This window comes from Protopterus annectens, chromosome 16.part0 (assembly GCF_019279795.1).
Source record: "Protopterus annectens isolate FY-2018-M chromosome 16.part0, PAN1.0, whole genome shotgun sequence".
In the NCBI taxonomy this organism is placed as follows: domain Eukaryota; kingdom Metazoa; phylum Chordata; order Ceratodontiformes; family Protopteridae; genus Protopterus; species Protopterus annectens.
The window spans coordinates 72151701-72167434 of NC_056750.1; the positions used below are offsets into that span (position 1 = coordinate 72151701).

At 40.8% G+C, this 15734-nt stretch overlaps 1 protein-coding gene across 1 annotated transcript in view; it reads right to left on the bottom strand.

Moving 5' to 3' along the window:
* The window catches only part of LOC122790395 (protein KHNYN-like), a 712085-nt gene that overhangs the window by 695442 nt on the left and 909 nt on the right, over positions 1-15734 (bottom strand). The window lies entirely within an intron of this gene.

Below are 15734 nucleotides of genomic sequence, written 5' to 3' on the forward strand. Positions count from 1 at the left end.
GGCCTTGTGAATACCCACCTTTTTCGGGAAAAAACCCCCCAACAACGTCCATACATTATTTTGGAACCCGGGCAAAAGCCCCCCTTTTTAACCACTGGGACCGGTTTTGATTGCAGAGGTGGCACAGTTCACCCCGCCCGGGTGTTTAACTGTTGCCGACAGCCCAAACAACTGAGGGTTTTAAGTTGTGGGAGGACACAGGGGTGGGGAATGGACATTGTCTGTGGTACCCCTGGGTGTGGCTGTGTAGGATGCCACAGTTTTAAAACCCCGGCTGCCCCCTTATGTGTTTGGGACAGGGACAATGTATAGGTCTCAGATCAGGGGTCTTTTGGGCCAACACCGGTACCCTTCCTTCAAATGCATCTTTTGTACCCCCCCGATTGGTTCCCCCCCATCAGAACAGTGTAAAAAGGAACAGTTTCTGCCCAACCAGATGCCCCCTTGACAAGCACAGCCCCTGCCCGGGGCCGTGCCACGGGCCCCCGCCCTTTCCCAATTTTACTCCAGTTGCTGATACCCACCCACCCTCAAAAACCCCCCATGGGCCTGCTATTACATAAAATTTGGAATTTTTAAAAAATCCCACAAACGCCTGTTATGACCTCGGGAAAAACAACAATGGCCATTTTTACGATATGTCAGGGCAGTGTACAGCCTTTCAGGTCCTCAATTTGGGTACCCTTCCATTTTACTTGGGGCGCTACAAACCAAACATAACCTGATTAAACCGTGACCAAAAGTCAACTATCTAGGAAACCTGGCACTGTCTTTTTGTGGTCCACCCCCACAAAAGCATGCTGCTTTTGGGGGGCTGGGCCACAAACCCTATACCCTGTCTGGGATGGGGGTGGCCCAACCCGGGACCTTTTTGGGGGAAAAGGGTGATGGCAGGATTAAAACTGGTGATTGATGTATAGCCAAGGTATGTCAACCCCGGGCAAGGCGCCCGGCACCCCCTTTCCCGTGCCTTCAAAAAAGTATTCAAATCCCCACCGGCCTGGTTATTCCTCTCCTCACGGGGGGGATTGGGAGGGGCCCAGGAAAATAACCATTCACAAATTTTTCAGGAATTTTCACACATCACACGCAACATGCAAAAACCACAATTTACACTCTGGGTGGAAAACATGAAATGGCCAGGACAGTTCACCCCAATTGAAAAGTACCCCAATCCTGAATACCCAAACCCCAGCATCAGACCTTTTTTCTAATGAGGAATATAAAATTTACTACAAAACTATTTGGGATTAATACCCACCCCCACCACCCGAAAACGCATGTGATAAATTCAGATGAAAAACTTTGTCTGACATGGGCCTTTGACTGGGAGTAATACAACCCCCTGTAAACAATGCTTTCACACAAAATGAGGATATCAATCCCATAATACAAGACACCCCCAAAAGGGGCACACCTTTTTACCCCCGCCCTAACAATTTTAACAAAGTAACTATCAAAAGGCATAAATTCCTGGGGGGGGCATGTCTGGGGCCCGTGGTCATTTTTCCCTCATAAAACATCCTGGGCCTTTGGGGGAAATGAGGGGACTACAATCCCAAAGGCCTTCAGTTATTTGCAACCTGGTCGGACCACCCTATGCCCCGTTATAACAAAAACCATATTTCCGCACCCTTTTCCATTGTCCATTATGCGGTGTCATTCCCCAAGACGTTTCCCAGTGGCCTCCCCTGATTCCGGTGGGCAAGGACCCAAAAACCCCCCAGGGCCTGGGTATCCCCTTCATCTCACTGGGAGTAAAACCCTGGTGCCTGACTAAGAAAAACTGGGCCCGCAATTATCAAAGGAGGCACCCCCATACCTACAATCAAAACCAAAAATTTAAATACAACAAAATCTTTCCCCATAAGAGCCTTTTTCTGTCCCCCCAAATTGTGACACATGTTGGGGAGGTACGTGCTTTACCAGCAAGGGGGCCATATGGCAATTCCATCGACTAACACCAGGGGGGGTCAGACCTGGGGGTTTTTTCTTTAAAATGTTGGTTTTTTCATATTCTTTTCTGTGGGGGGCTACCTCCCCTGTGCCCTATTCATCCCCCCACACAGACAAAGGGGGGCTATTTTTTTGGCATTTTTTTAAATTCAATGAAACCTTAACCCTTTGGGGAAAGTGACCTTTTGGGGTTTTCAGCACTGGCAGGTTTTGGGATCACACATGTTTTACTTCACTTGCCTTCTCCATTCGAGTGCATGGATCCCTCCATCCCATTTTTGGGAGAAACCCCCCAAAGGGGCACCTGTGTGACCAACCATGCAGGTATTGGGATGGGCCACTGGAAACAGGGGCCCCTATTTCCATGACCCCCTTCCCCCGACACACAGTGGTCACCAATCAAATCTGGGGACTTGAGGGATTTAAGGGGGGTTTCCGGTTTTTCCGGGTTCCCCCATTTTTACCCCAAACCCGTTCAATCATCTTACCATGTGTCACCAACAAATTTTCCTCCCCCCTTTTTAAAATTTAAATTATATGTATTTAAAATAAAATATTATATATTAATTTATAAATTATAAATAAAAAATTTTAAAAATATATTTATATTATTAATAATTCTAAGAGTAACACAATTGAGTGCAATGGGACACTGTGTTAAGGGTTATTACTTACCTGGAAGCAGATGTTCATGAAGATCAAATACATACAATTTTAAAAATTTTTACAATAAATTTTTTACAATTTTTTTTACACCCTCCTAATAATTTACCATTTTAAAATTTTAAAATTTAAATTTTTTTTTTTTTTTTCTTTTACATACTGTATACCACACTAACATACTGCTAAACATACATAACTGTGAAACCTACCTTGTACATGGCACTACAACCTACAATCAACCAACATTGATATGTGCACATAGATGCTCTCACATACAAATGTATGTACAGCCTTCACAGATAGTTGCTGTATGTCCCCTGCCCTTTACACATCTTCATATACATATGGATACAGACCTATGACACATATGGAGGGTTCACAGTATGTAGACCTTTATAGTATTACTTTACATTACCTGTGTTTGTCACAGCTGCTTGTGTTGCCATCTGGTTCTCTGTCCTGCTGCTCCACTTCCCAGTTGTCAGCTTACAGGTGGCTGTTGCTGAACAATTTGTTTGTGTCTGCTTAATTGCAATTTTCTCTGTCTCTCTCTCTCTCTCTGTCTCTCTCACGTCCTTCTCAGGGTGCAATGAAAGTATTGCATGTGTGGACTGGGAGTACAGCATACTTTTGTAGGTATCTGCATATGCCCATGTGATGGCCTCTGCACCAATTGTTAGCCAGCATTTGCTAATTGCATGCAGCCAGTTGTCTATTGATTGCAGTTCTCACTGTGATTTCAGAACAGTGCTATAAAAAGGTATGTGAGATAGGCATAGCCCTTTCAGATTTTAAGGGCAGGGACCATGCTGTTATGCTGTGGACAATGTTCTGTGAGTGTAAAGGTTGGTATCTCTCTTATATTTCCAGGTGTGTTGTAGATTAACATTCCTCCATTCATTTCTCCAGTTTCCTGTACTAACTGTGTATGTACACTGACACCTACAACTACTACTACTGTTAATGTTGTGTGTGTGTGCTTTCCTTTCACTTTTGCTTGCACTTTGTTGCTAAGGCTTCAATAGTTGCCCTTTACAGTCACTACTTGTATGCCTGCTAGGTGTCTTGACTGTAGTGTGCTGCTGTAGCTTTCCTATTTTCCATGTACATTCACACCTTGGAATGCTTGCTATATCTGCTAGGGTGTTACAGCATGCAGTGTGGTCTGGCCATGGTGTGGGCCTTGACATCTATTAGGGTATTTGAGTATGCTGCTGAGCAGGCCCTAGAGACTTTCAGGTTCATCTTTTATGTGCCTCATGGAATGGTACATATCAGTGGGGTACACCCATTAAAATGTCTGGTATGCTGCAGTTGTGACTGTCGGTTAGCATGAGCATATGTATTACTACACTTTTTCTGCCATGCAAGTGATGAATACTTTCTGGACTCCATAGTTACCATTGCATGTGTTACACCTTTCTGCCTACTGTTTGTACATTTCACATGGAGTCTGTGGGGCATCCCTGTAAGTCATTCACTGTTGCTATGTCTAGGCTCTTAACTATTCAAATATGGTGGTGTCAGACCCGTCATGTGTACAGATATTTGCAGGTTGTCCACATTTTTGCCTCATATTTTGCTCAATATCTCATGCACACCTTTTTCTGGCAAATCACTCTGGGCTCAAGTCAGAATATGGTGACAAACATTCAAGTTTCAGACTGCATACCCTTCCAAACATCCCACAAAGTGCAGACCCTGTTACTCTCTGAACTGTCTGCGTTTGTTGTAACATTATTTGTAATGTGTCCCTGGTTTTGGGCCTTTGCTCCACATATTTTATTACTTGGTCCATATGTGTTCCTGTAAGAGGTTGTGGGGTATGGGCAGTGATTATCCTGCTGTGAGTATGTGTGTGGCTTGCAAGGTGCTATGGTGACATTATTACCTACTAGCTTCCAACTAGCATGGCTATGTCTGTTCACACACTACTATTATGGAAATCCACTAGTTTCGATAGTAATTCTAAACGGCATGCTTTGTGTACTACACATCTATATTCCCTTTACATTCATTCCTACTATTACATGATATATTTAATTTAGCACAATGTTTTTGTATAAGAGTCATGGCTTAGTGGTAAGTCATGCAGACTACTGTTTCCAAGGTCCTGGGTTCGGGACTCACAGTGGGATTTTATTTTGCTTTTGAACCGAGTACAGGACCTGTCAATCAAAGTGACTAAGGCACTTTTAAGCAGTTGTAACTGGGTTAGCGCTGGTTTGCACGGAGCTCACGCATGCGCACTGGCGGTTAGCTCCGCGCACACCTGCTTACAACCGCTTAAACGTGCTTACTCTTTAAGACACCGCTATTTTCTTTGAAAGAAAAGAAAATGGGGAGACAGGAAAGTGGTGAAAAAGGGGTCACAAAGTGGGTAAGACAGTAGGGAAACAAGCTTGGGATGTGCAGGAGGGATGTAGGTAAGGCCCATAGCTGCCCATTTCTTCATCAGCAACAGTTGTGCATATGTATGTAATTTGGTGTGACATTTGAAACCTTCCACCCCTGAGAGAGGTGTCAGGACAACAATAATACTTGTTGTACAGCCAATTGTAATTGATAGGTTCCATGTCCAGCAGACATGTGGGCGGAATGGGCAGCTATGTATGGGGCGTAATTTTTTTGTGGGTACAGAGTGCCCTTTTTTTTTTTTCAGTGAGAGTGGTATGTCAGGTGAAGGAAATCGGTACAGCTGGGAAGGTAGGTTGGGTAGGTAAACAGACAAGACAATCAAGACGCATACAGGGGCGGTGTATGACACGTGTGGGGGGGGGTTACACAATTGACGGGGACGGAGGTTTGGATATCCAGAGCCCATGAGCACACAGATGGCAACAGTGGAACTGATATCCCCACCCATAGGCAGTTGCCACTGTTCCTTCACTGCCCAGGACGGGGCTGTGCTGGGGGCTGTGTAGGCGGGGCAACAGGCATGCCCGTTAGTTGCGCAACCCATGCCTCGAGCTGGCGTAGGGGCTCGAGAACAGAGTCCCGAATCTCCCTACGCACCACAGTCCGGACGCTACAGAGGGTGAGTGGTGGATCTCCTCCGGCCACACTTGCAGAGGGGGGGTGAGCCCCATCCCCTGCAGCGCTTCCACCCGCAAGTGGCACAGGGCCACCAGAGGAGGGTCCGGACTCGGCACTAGTGCCAGGTGCACTCGCCAGCTGAGGTGGGAGAGGTGGGTCCGCTGGAACCCGCCTTCCCTGTCGTCCTATGTTTTGCATTATGTCATGACAGTTTGCGTTAGTGACATATAATACCTTTCACAATTAGTTGTAACAGCATGCATTAGTATTCCCATTAACCAAACACCCAGATATTCACACCATTGAACAGCGTGCATAACACATGCATAATTTGAACAGAAATACACAGTCCAACAACAAGCAGGGTTAATTGATGGCAACAGGCCATTAGGTGTGGATGTATGAACAGGGCAGGTGCATCAACGGACATGCAAATATATATGACCCAACAGGACAAACGTCCAGGGGTGTTAATTGTGACTGCACATACCATTTTCACGTGGAATGGGTTATATGTGGTTATAGGGTGGGGTAAAGAAAGTAATATTAACACCTTCGAATAACAATACATATGCTGTACATTTCTAATAGCTACAGTTATATACACACTACTGTTCTAACTACAGTTTCCTATATGATAACTATTTCAACTTGGTGATAGGACTGTTACTGCAACATCAATATACATTTTATGGTTCTTCATACACATTCATATCTAGCTTTGTTCAGCTACATCATCCTGCTACATTTGCTTTATATAGCTGTAGACAAGTGTGGATGTTTGGTATATCAGACAATCATCCTATCTGCATATTGCAGACTGAGAGCAACATATCCAGATTTTGGGATACACATTCCAGATGCAGCAACACTTTGAACAGATTTTGCTGTTTGGTTTTGAATCTCACATGCATTTCATTCTGTCTTGACTGCAGTATACTTTATTCAAAGGTTATTACTACTGTATTGCTGGATTCATGACACTTTTTCACACTCTCTCACTTGCTTACATTTTACTATTCAGGATGGTACTTCTAGGCTTTATTGACATGTTTTACCAGTAGTTATTACAATCCTTTCCAGCAGTCTCACTTCTGTCATGTTTCAGTATTTCCACAGGGATATATTTCACACATGTGATTTCATCATCTTCTGCAGCTATACTTTTCAGCCTGCTGCAGGTTGTGTACTATTTTCTTACAGGTAGGGCATTTTTATTTCAGAATATATGTCAGACAGTTTCATTTTTTCGTTTAACTTACAGGCTGAAACACACTTTTGTAATCAAGCAATACTTGCATACACTTTCACACTGTTACTTGCAGATTTTATTCCTTACTGACTACACTGCACTCTTTTGCCGACTGTCATACTTTTATATTTCTTTACAGTTACTGGTAGTGGATTACTGACCTGCCTGGTGGCGCAACCGCACCAGCCTATCGCCATAGGCTCTGCGGTTCGCAGAACAGACACCTGCAGCTGTAATATAAATGAAGTAATATTGGAATACACATCTCCATAATATCAGCTAGTTTAATTTCTTACATACATAATTAAATGTTGCTTACTCAGTAGTGGGGCGTTGGGTGTTTGCCGGGCCTCCTGGATCCAAAGGTTCAGTTGGTCCTGCTTGCGTCTCTTCAGGTCCGCATGGTGGTGCCGGACCTGCTCACCAGTCCTTGGAATCCCTGTGGCACTGGTGAGATCATGAGCCAACCGGTCCCACGCCTCGGCCCTGTATGCTCCCCAGAGGACCTGGCCCTGCATGAGTTGGGCCTCATGATTATGGACTAGGAGCCAGACCATGTACCTGGACTCCTCAACACCCCACCTCTGTGCTCGAAAGCAACTACCCTCTCCTACTCCTGTCATTCTGCCTGCAGGTCAGTTCTACAATCGTTTATGCTGTGTATTCCTGCCTATGGGGCTTATATAGTCCGTTTTTCCCGCACATATCTGTGATTGGCCATTTTGGAATTGTATCAACTTCAGTAAACCTGCATTGTCATGCTCCAGTTTGTATTCATTCCTATATATTAGCTATTATTGCATTTCTAGGTACTGCTGTCATGGCTTAGTGGTTTGGTACCTTGACTATGGTGTATAGTATCCTGGGTTCGAACCTGGCCACTGCTTTTATTTTTCATGACTGTCTAGACATGCTGAGGGGTGTGTCTGTGTAAAGGCAGTTTTGATACGGCTTGCTCAACGTTGCCCGTCGGTTAGCTCATTTGCGCGGTGCGCAGCTCCGTGCAAACGGGGTACGCTGCTTTAAGCCTCATTTGGCTATCGGCATGCATATTACACTCAGCTCAGTTAGGGGCACATAGATTTAGCGTGTTAGACCACTGCTCAGCTACAGGCACTCATTTTGCACCAGTTAAACCACTGCTCATCTACGGGCACATGCACTCACTCTGTTAAACTGTAGCTCAGCTATGAGCACATCTGGCATTTTTTCTTCTTTTGTTACCTCACGTCTTCAATATAAATGGGCTATTCCGTTACATTTTACATAAATTGTGGTTTTATGTGTACATATTTATCAGGGACTTGTTTCCTGCTTATTTTGAAAAAAAAAATAAATTGTTGTTGTGGGGGCTCGAACCATGAATGCCTGCTCTTCAGCCAACATCTCTACCGCTAAGCTATTGCTTCCTGGCTTATTTTGCATATTTAGTTCTCATATGCTTTCCCACTGACTGCTAACTGTAGCTGCGCTTACGGCACGCCACAAACGAAAGGCTCACGGTTAAACATCTTTACAATTTAAAAAAAATATATAACATGTTCATTTATATATTTTATGTTCATAGTCTGTGGGGGCATGTGTTGTGTTGTGTTTATTCACATTTCCGTGGACTCTGTTGTGGGTGTTTACTTTGGGCACTTTTACACTTCTGGGGGCGTGTCTGCTTGCAGGGCTCAGCCTACGGACACGCCCCCTGTCTTACACGGACCGTGTTAGACTTAGGTGTGATTCAGCATGCTCTCATGAATATGCAAAGCATGCTGACATCACTCCGTTTAACTGCAGCCTCACGGAGGCTTCGTGAATCCTGGGGATTAAGTGAACTAAGCGCATAACATAACTTAGGAAGCAAATATCACACCCTCCACACTGTGAAGTTTCTTCTTGGTTTGAAGTAAGCGGCGATATTGTACTTGAGGGCCTCACCAGATGCGCAGTGGCAAGCCCCACCCAAAACCCACCCCCACGCTGTTTCGTAATTGGGCACTAATGAATATGTATTCCCTCAAAGAATCCTAATACACTGTCCGGCTTTTAGTACGGGTCTTGTGTTGTCTTTGAGAACAATTGTTTGTTTCTTACTGTAATATAAACAAAGAAATGCGCATATATTAACTAAAAGACATATTTCAGAAACTTTGCTTTGTTCCTGCATCTGGCTGACTTCAAAGTATATTTTCTTTTAAATTAAACAGTAAACTACATGGTCACTTTTTAGCTAATGATTTAAATCGGGACATACATTTTTTGTTCAAAATAAAGTATATAAGCTCACTTCTTATTCTTGTCCTGACCTAGGGTTACCACCAGTTTTCCTTTAGGCTGGGCAATCCCTTATTTGGGCAGGTGTGTCCTTGTCGGGAGGGGGATATGAAAATGGCAAGTGTCCTTTTTTTTTGTAAGTTCCCTTTATTAGTTGACTAAAGCTATTATTTTTGTATTTGAATCGCTTACCAACTAAAATTCTAAAAAAGAGTGGGCTTTTATTTTAGCAAAAACCTATTATTTTTGTATCTGAAACACTTCAAAATGTAATAAGCAACTAAAATTCTTCAAGAGTGTGCTTTTATTTTTAGCAAAAATAAGTCCATTTGTTTGCATTGTTTGAATGCCATGTCAATCATGGCTCATTACATATGCAGACCTATCATTCGCGACACGCCTACTTCTGCGCAAAACGCAAGGTGAGGCCCTCAAGTACAATATCGCCTCATGTCCTGGAATGGACTTTCACTTTCGTGTTGCCCTAACTTTGCTCCATTAACTTGTTCCATCTGCTTGTTATACATGAAGTTCCTGCTTTAAGAGCACAATTTCTCAAGCCTTTTGATACTAGTATGCAGTGTATATGTTTCATCTACCAAGACTTCTTGGTGGAACTGTCTGAGGCTGTACTGTCACACAAATATAACCTACCTCCACACACCCACAGGTGTTTAACAAGGGGCAGAGCAAGAAGGAAAGCTAATAAGTATTCCAATGCAGCTCCAAGTGATGGCCAGTTGAAAAAACTCCAGCGCTAATATGGACAAGTTTAAAAACGTTTAATACAGATGAAAAAATAAAATAAGATAAATTACATTAACAGCGTAAACCACTAAGCGCTTTCACCTGAAAGGAAGTCAGGCATCATCAGAGTGTTAAAACAATTTGTTAACTAACCAGCTGATATAAGTTCAAAAAATCCCGCCTTTTGTAACAAACCTATCAGTAAAAAGTACTGACTTTATGTCATTAATGTCAGAACCCTATTGAAAAAAGAAAGAAGAAAAACACATAAAGCAACCTGTTCTTAAAACACCCTTACTAATTTCAAAAAATAAATAAAATTTGATTTGTATTTATAAATATTTGTGTATACACATAATTCATCAATTCTTTTCAAACACAGTCCATAAACTAAATAGGTAAATAAAATATAATACAATATAATATAAAATATTATATTAAATTAAATAATTAATGAATAAATAAATATTAAATGTGTAAATAAATAGTAATTGATTCGACTATATAAATAGTAAACTTATATAAAAATTATTTATATGTATCTATATAGAAAAAAATATAAAGGGTATATATCTATTTATATATCTAATTTATATAAAAAGAGATCTATATTTTAGAATACTTGCCATAGAAATATACTCATTTATACCTGGGGGCTTGGATGCGTTTAATCTCAGTTGCCACAAGGTCTCCCTCATCTCTAATATAATCTTGAAGTTACCATTTCTATCACTGTCAGGAACCCTGTCAATGATAAAAAATAGAAATGTATTGAAATTAACACAGGTCAAACTATGCAAGTAAAGGGAATTGGTCGTCTTTTTGTTCTTAATGTCCCTAATGTGTTCAAGGATTCTTAACCTTCATTTCCTAATGGTCTTCCCTATGTAAAAACTGGAACAACTTAGGCAGGTAGCAATGTAAATAACCCTCTCGGTGTTACAGTTACAATGGCCAGGACATTTGATAGTCCTATAAAAATTCGTAACTGTCACATATGGGCCATTGTTGATAAAATTGCATACACTACAAGAACCACACTTACTCACAGATGAACTTTTGTAAGGCCCATTGTTGGAGTTGTCTCTTTCGAACAACTCCTTCAAATTCGGCCTCCTACTGTATGTAATAAGTGGTGTGTTCCCTATAATCTGTGTGGTTTCATTGTCCATTGTGTATAGCCAAGTTTCTCTCAAAATGTTGACTACTGTGTCAGAGTGACCATTAAAAGGCAAAATCATAGCTTTCTTATGTTTCCCATGGACAGGGAAAAAAAAAATCTTTACTCAGGTCATTATTAGACTTGGGTAGGCCACCCTGTAGTACTGGCCTGAATGTTACATGTCTTTTAACATCAACTTCCTCCTTGATACTGTTTAAAAGATCTGAGGGGTACCCTCTTTGTCTAAACATGTCCATTAACACTTTTGTTTCATTTGCGTAATGATAAATCAGTGCTAATGAGTCTAGATAGTCTTATCATCTGACCCTTAAAAAGATTTCTTTTGTGAAACAATGGGTGACAACTCTGAAAATGTAAGAAACCATTTGAGTAGGTTTCTTTACGAAAAATACTTGACTCAACAGTTAATTCACCTTGTTCATCTTTGATATGTAGTAAAATGTCTAAGTAATTACATATAGGACCATGTACCTTGAATGTAAATTTCAAAAAATACGTAGTATTGTTAAGGTAATCAATAAAGGTGGGAATCAAATCTGTTGAGCCCCTCCAAAAAATTAGTATGTCATCCAAATAAAAGAAGGAAAGCTGACTGGTATCTGGACAAAACAAGCACAAAAAAAAAACGGTACTTGCGTATTATCGCAACCACATTCTGAAGAGGAAAAGTGGTTCTTTTCCAAGCCATAGTCGTGGCGATAAATGTACTCAAACTGTCTTGCACATATCTCTCAATTGTCAAGATTTGGGTGTCATAATTTTGGATTCTTCGTCATACCATTTGTGGATTTATGACATATCAGTGAGGATTGAATTTACTGAATAACGACATACACTTTTTCATGTCCTTCAGATAATGTTTAGATAATGTTTGTGAACACAAATCCTGTTGTGGTAGTAACTTTCTAAGTTTATAAGAGCCATATTTTAAATCTGCCGCTACTTGGGCCCTTTGTCCGTCCACCCCTTTATATTCAGCTTTGTTCAAATGTCTTGCACTAACAGGCTGAGATGTATGCTCTTGGCTTGATCAAATGGCACAATTCTGTTTTCAGCACTGAAAAAAATTGCGAGCCTTGTTTTGGACGTCTAATTCCATATATTTGCTTATAATAAATCCCCAGTACCTTAACAACACTCCATTTTGTCCCATACTTCCCATCTGTTTACAAACTTTCTTCCTCCAAAATAATACGTACTCGTTAGCTCACCTCCTTCATTGCATTTCCAAACTTCCAACCCATTTTTTGGCTCTCTGTGGACTTCTTTAAGCAAGTAGGTGAGAAACTTGTCATAATCTTACACCACGAAAAGAAGAATTCCACGTCGTGATAATCAAGAAATATAATCACTTTGGCCAAAACAGATTTACAGAGGCCATAGTGACATGGATTATACTTAACAGACATACATAGAATGATACCGTGAGCTACAATTGGTGAGTCTGGACAACTGGAATGTGGTTGCGATAATACGCAAGTACCAGAAAAACTAAAGCACTAATGCCAGGATAGGAACCAAGAAGATACAGCTTTACTGATTTGCTCTTAACTACCAAGTTACCACAGAGGTGAAAAATATGAGACTCGTGGGGGTAGTGTGCAAATATCTTTAGCTTAGATATTATTAGTAGCACTCTAGATTCACCAGTCCCATTTACAGAATATAAAGTAATTCACATCATTTCAATGCTTCCTGAAAAGTTATTCAAGCAGAATTTTGTAGCACTCTGCATTTTCAGTTTTATAAAGCTACAGTACAATCTATGATGAATGCAACTGCAAAACTACTAGCCAAGTGCTCTTTGACATACGACAGATAGGAAACATGGCAAAGGACACTAGTACATGACAAATGCTGAGTAGGAACCATGACCATCTCCACTCCATCTGTCCAGGTGCATGCAAAATGCACCTCACCCACAACTTATGAATAAAAAATATTACAGGCAAATGAGAAGTCTAACTTTCATGCACATTTATACACATAAATGTTTTTATTAGTATTTATTTATTTTACATCTGTTGACCGGGCTAGTCTAACTGGATACATATCCTTTTTCAGTAGAGGCCCAGGGAGCTAAATAAAAAACTTAGTAATCAATATACAAGAAGAAGACTAAATAAGAGTATTTATAGTAAACAATGCAGGTTTCAGGTACAACAAGAGAGAGAGAGAAAATAAAAGAAAATGACTACAAAGCAGCATTCATTGTAAACAATGCACATTACAGGTTATAACACAAAATTCTGTGAAGACAAAACAACTTAAAGTGCAAGAATGGTTCTATATACAATATGCAGCTATAATACATAGAGAGAAAGACTAAGGTCAAAAGAGAATATGGGTTAAATTATCTACAAATAAAAAAGAAAAAATATATTCTTCAGTAGGAAGTATTTAGAGAGACTAAACACAGTACAGTTTAGGAGAAACATCTATATTTGTAGGTAGCAGAATATATAGTAGCTTATAAGTAGTCTGGGGTAAGTAGAGCTAAGTTTAATCAGATGGATAACTGCCGAGTCAGGTTTAGTACAGGGGCACAACCAGCGTGTTGTAAGGTAGAATTTCAGTCTATTTTTGAAGACTGATACAGAGGGAAGAGAGGAAAGGTTACTGGGGAGAAGATTCCAAGTTTTTCCAACAGCATTAGAGAAGAGAGATTCACCAGCTTTGTGGTTAGGTTTAGAGGTATGTTGAATATTTTTGTGTGAGGAACGTAGTGATTTCAGATTTGCATTTGGAGTGATGAGGGTAGATAGAATAGCAGTAATGGATGGTTTATAAAGAGTTTTATGGGCAATGGTTAGTTGATGGAATTTAATCACGTTTTGTAGTTCAAGCCATCCTAGCTGCTTTATATTTATGCAGTGGTGGGTTCTGTAATGGTTTCCTGTTGCAAATCTAGCGATATTATTGTAGGAAGTTTCCAGTTTGCTGAGGTTTTACCCCCCCCCCCAACTCCGCAGAAGATGCATGACCCCAATAACTATATATATATACTAGGAATGGCAAAATGTCCCCAAACCAATACAGCTTCAAAGTCAGTACACTTAGCATCTCGACAAAAGCAGTTATTTTATACTGATACCTGTGCTGGGGATCACATGTTATTCATAAGTACTTTGACTATCACATCATGCCAAGATTTTGGCCTGTCAGGCTATCAATCACAGGTGGCACAAGCAATCCTGCAGAAAAAGGAGTAAGATATTCTAATCTTTATCCAAGCCAGAAGGATATTTCCTCTTTCCATGACTATCAATCTGTATGGATTAGAGATATAGGACTTAAGGCTTTGGTTCTTGCTTTCGTCTAGCACAGACACACACTTACACAACCACACACACACAAAATGTCCTGTTATGATGATGCAAACCTTGTTGTCAATTTCAGATAATCAACTGTACCTCAATCAACTCCTTGTCAAGATCTAATCATGATCAACTGTACTTCACTCAACTCCTTGTCAACATCTAAGAATGATCTGCAGAAATAATTCCTTTACATATGGAAGAATTCTAGCTTACCTAAGTACTTTACTCATTTGCCATCTAAACTGCAAAATCGTGTAATTTTTCACAAATGCAGTTACTTGGACAAGTTTTGTAATATTTTGAATTAAGAGCTGACCACTGCTTCTGTGGAACAGGAGGATGCAACCCTGACTATAACCTAGATGACCTGGGTTGAAGTAGGGGCCCAGGAGCTGGATAGGCAGAAGTAAAGTTTACCATGGCAAAACAGAAGGTATTTTAACTGGCACCCTGTGCATGCAGTTCCTGACAAGCAGTGCATTGGGGGAGCAAGAACAATTCCAAAGGCTATTTCTGCAAGATGCATGTCAGTGGCCAAAAGGGGATCTGAGGGATATGGTTAAAAACAAAGCTTCTGTAACCAGTTCTTGTCCACGGAATTAACAGAGTCTAAATATCCCAAGGCTATTTAGTCTTATGAACACTTATACCTTTCCAGTGCCCTCCCTCAGATAACACAGTTATGCAGTTTCACTACTACATTCCTCGTGTGGCTTTAGTATGAGAATTTAAAAATATTGCAGTGAGTTTCCCAGCAATATATTTTATCATGGAAGCTATCAATGAACTTTTCACGTTTTTTTTTTCCTTTTTCTTCACTGTAGTGCAACCATGGAGTTGGCACATATACTTCCACGGGTGGTAGGGCTTGCACCAACACATCAAGGGTACAAAAAAAGACTTTTGTGTTTTGTTTCCAGTCCAGAAAAAGACTTTTCTGTTTAATGTTTTTTTCTGGCATGTGATTTGTGATGAATGATGAACTGAAAAATCATGAGTCACATTTGCATAGGGGAACACCCTCAGATTGCATCTCCTTTCTCCAGGTGGGCCATACCAGTCAATACCATAACACATTTCTCAGCTATTGCCCTTAAATTACCACAGTTTATTCCTCAAGAGTTAGTGTGGTCTCAAACCACACATCCTTCAGCAGTCAGTTTGAACAAAATGTCTACTAAACAATAGGAGTGCAACTGCCCAGGAATGGGGAATATCATATATAACTCTCCACTTTATACTCAGTAGGACCCCACTAATTACCCCTTCACACACTCTTTCTTATACAAACAAGTTATTCTATCCTACACTC